Source organism: Scyliorhinus torazame, chromosome 19 (genome assembly GCF_047496885.1).
Source record: "Scyliorhinus torazame isolate Kashiwa2021f chromosome 19, sScyTor2.1, whole genome shotgun sequence".
Taxonomy (NCBI): Eukaryota; Metazoa; Chordata; class Chondrichthyes; order Carcharhiniformes; family Scyliorhinidae; genus Scyliorhinus; species Scyliorhinus torazame.
In genome coordinates this window covers 31373754-31377231 of record NC_092725.1, presented here as the reverse complement: position 1 = coordinate 31377231, position 3478 = coordinate 31373754, and positions in this window count along the sequence as shown.

Here is a 3478-nt window from a genome sequence, read left to right as displayed (position 1 = left end):
TGCCCCAGTGTGTGTGTGTGTGTGTGTGCCCCAGTGTGTGTGTGTGTGTGTGTGTGCCCCAGTGTGTGTGTGTGTGTGTGCCCCTGTGTGTGTGTGTGTGCCCCTGTGTGTGTGTGTGTGTGTGTGTGTGCCCCTGTGTGTGTGTGTGCCCCTGTGTGTGTGTGTGCCCCTGTGTGTGTGTGTGCCCCTGTGTGTGTGTGTGCCCCTGTGTGGGTGTGTGTGTGCCCCTGTGTGGGTGTGTGTGCCCCTGTGTGTGTGTGTGTGCCCCTGTGTGTGTGTGTGTGCCCCTGTGTGTGTGTGTGTGCCCCTGTGTGTGTGTGTGTGCGCCCCTGTGTGTGTGTGTGTGCGCCCCTGTGTGTGTGTGTGTGCGCCCCTGTGTGTGTGTGTGTGCGCCCCTGTGTGTGTGTGTGTGCGCCCCTGTGTGTGTGCGCCCCTGTGTGTGTGCGCCCCTGTGTGTGTGTGCCCCTGTGTGTGTGTGCCCCTGTGTGTGTGTGCCCCTGTGTGTGTGTGCCCCTGTGTGTGTGTGCCCCTGTGTGTGTGTGCGCCCCTGTGTGTGTTTGTGTGGCCCTTGGTGTGTTTGTGTGCCCGTGTGTGTGTGCCCCTGTGTGTGTGTGTGTGTGTGTGTGTGTGCCCCTGTGTGTGTGTGTGTGTGTGCCCCTGTGTGTGTGTGTGTGTGTGTGTGTGCGCGCCCCTGTGTGTGTGTGTGTGTGCCCCTGTGTGTGTGTGTTTGTGCCCCTGTGTGTGTGTGTGTGTGCCCCTGTGTGTGTGTGCCCCTGTGTGTGTGTGTGTGTGCCCCTGTGTGTGTGTGTGTGTGCCCCTGTGTGTGTGCCCCTGTGTGTGTGTGCCCCTGTGTGTGTGTGCGCCCCTGTGTGTGTGTGCGCCCCTGTGTGTGTGTGCGCCCCTGTGTGTGTGTGCGCCCCTGTGTGTGTGTGTGTGCGCCCCTGTGTGTGTGTGTGCGCCCCTGTGTGTGTGTGCGCCCCTGTGTGTGTGTGTGTGCGCCCCTGTGTGTGTGTGTGTGTGCCCCTGTGTGTGTGTGCCCCTGTGTGTGTGTGCCCGTGTGTGTGTGTGTGTGTGTGTGCGCCCCTGTGTGTGTGTGTGTGTGCGCCCCTGTGTGTGTGTGTGTGTGTGTGTGTGCGCGCCCCTGTGTGTGTGTGTGCGTGCCCCTGTGTGTGTGTGTGCCCCTGTGTGTGTGTGTGTGTGTGCCCCTGTGTGTGTGTGCCCCTGTGTGTGTGTGCCCCTGTGTGTGTGTGCCCCTGTGTGTGTGTGTGTGTGCCCCTGTGTGTGTGTGTGTGCCCCTGTGTGTGTGTGTGTGCGCCCCTGTGTGTGTGTGTGCGCCCCTGTGTGTGTGTGTGTGTGTGCGCCCCTGTGTGTGTGCGCCCCTGTGTGTGTGTGTGTGTGCCCCTGTGTGTGTGTGTGTGTGCGCCCCTGTGTGTGTGTGTGTGCGCCCCTGTGTGTGTGTGTGTGTGCCCCTGTGTGTGTGCGCCCCCCTGTGTGTATGTGCCCCTGTGTGTGTGTGTGCCCCTGTGTGTGTGTGTGCCCCTGTGTGTGTGTGTGTGTGTGTGTGTGTGTGCCCCTGTGTGTGAGTGTGTGTGTGCCCCTGTGTGTGTGTGTGTGTGTGCCCCTGTGTGTGTGTGTGTGTGTGTGCCCCTGTGTGTGTGTGTGTGTGTGTGTGTGCCCCTGTGTGTGTGTGTGTGTGTGCCCCTGTGTGTGTGTGTGTGTGTGCCCCTGTGTGTGTGTGTGTGCCCCTGTGTGTGTGTGTGTGCCCCTGTGTGTGTGTGTGTGTGTGCGCCCCTGTGTGTGTGTGTGTGCCCCTGTGTGTGTGTGTGTGTGCCCCTGTGTGTGTGTGTGTGCCCCTGTGTGTGTGTGTGTGTGCCCCTGTGTGTGTGTGCCCCTGTGTGTGTGTGTGTGTGCCCCTGTGTGTGTGTGTGTGCCCCTGTGTGTGTGTGTGTGCCCCTGTGTGTGTGTGTGTGCCCCTGTGTGTGTGTGTATGCCCCTGTGTGTGTGTGTGTGCCCCTGTGTGTGTGTGTGCCCCTGTGTGTGTGTGTGTGTGCCCCTGTGTGTGTGCCCCTATGTGTGTGTGTGTGTGCCCCTGTGTGTGTGTGTGTGTGTGCCCCTGTGTGTGTGTGTGTGTGTGTGCCCCTGTGTGTGTGTGTGCGCGCCCCTCTGTGTGTGTGTGCGCGCCCCTGTGTGTGTGTGTGTGTGCGCCCCTGTGTGTGTGTGCGTGCGCCCCTGTGTGTGTGTGTGTGTGTGTGTGTGTGTGCGCCCCTGTGTGTGTGTGTGCGTGTGTGCCCCTGTGTGTGTGTGTGCCCCTGTGTGTGTGTGTGTGCCCCTGTGTGTGTTTGTGTGCCCCTGTGTGTGTGTGTGTGCCCCTGTGTGTGTGCCCCTGTGTGTGTGTGTGTGTGCCCCTGTGTGTGTGTGTGTGTGTGCCCCTGTGTGTGTGTGTGTGTGCGCCCCTGTGTGTGTGTGTGTGTGTGCGCCCCTGTGTGTGTGTGCCCCTGTGTGTGTGTGTGCGCCCCTGTGTGTGTGTGTGCCCCTGTGTGTGTGTGTGCCCCTGTGTGTGTGTGTGTGTGCCCCTGTGTGTGTGTGTGTGCCCCTGTGTGTGTGTGTGTGCCCCTGTGTGTGTGTGTGTGCCCCTGTGTGTGTGTGTGCCCCTGTGTGTGTGTGTGTGCCCCTGTGTGTGTGTGTGTGCCCCTGTGTGTGTGTGTGCCCCTGTGTGTGCCCGCCCCTGTGTGTGTGTGCCCCTGTGTGTGTGCCCCTGTGTGTATGCCCCTGTGTGTGTGTGCCCCTGTGTGTGTGTGCCCCTGTGTGTGTGTGCCCTGTGTGTGTGTGCCCCTGTGTGTGTGTGCCCCTGTGTGTGTGTGCCCCTGTGTGTGTGTGCCCGTGTGTGTGTGTGTGCCCCTGTGTGTGTGCCCGTGTGTGTGTGCCCCTGTGTGTGTGTGTGTGCCCCTGTGTGTGTGTGTGTGCCCCTGTGTGTGTGTGTGTGTGTGCCCCTGTGTGTGTGTGTGTGTGCCCGTGTGTGTGTGTGTGTGTGCCCCTGTGTGTGTGTGTGTGCCCCTGTGTGTGTGTGTGTGTGTGTGTGTGCCCCTGTGTGTGTGTGCCCCTGTGTGTGTGTGTGTGTGTGTGTGTGTGTGTGTGTGTGCCCCTGTGTGTGTGTGTGTGTGTGCGCCCCTGTGTGTGTGTGTGTGTCCCTGTGTGTGTGTGTGTGTGCCCCTGTGTGTGTGTGTGTGTGCCCCTGTGTGTGTGTGTGTGTGCCCCTGTGTGTGTGTGTGTGTGTGCCCCTGTGTGTGTGTGTGTGTGTGTGTGCCCCTGTGTGTGTGCGCCTCTGTGTGTGTGTGCCCCTGTGTGTGTGTGCCCCTGTGTGTGTGTGCCCCTGTGTGTGTGTGTGCCCCTGTGTGTGTGTGCCCCTGTGTGTGTGTGTGCCCCTGTGTGTGTGTGTGCCCCTGTGTGTGTGTGTGCCCCTGTGTGTGTGTGCCCCTGT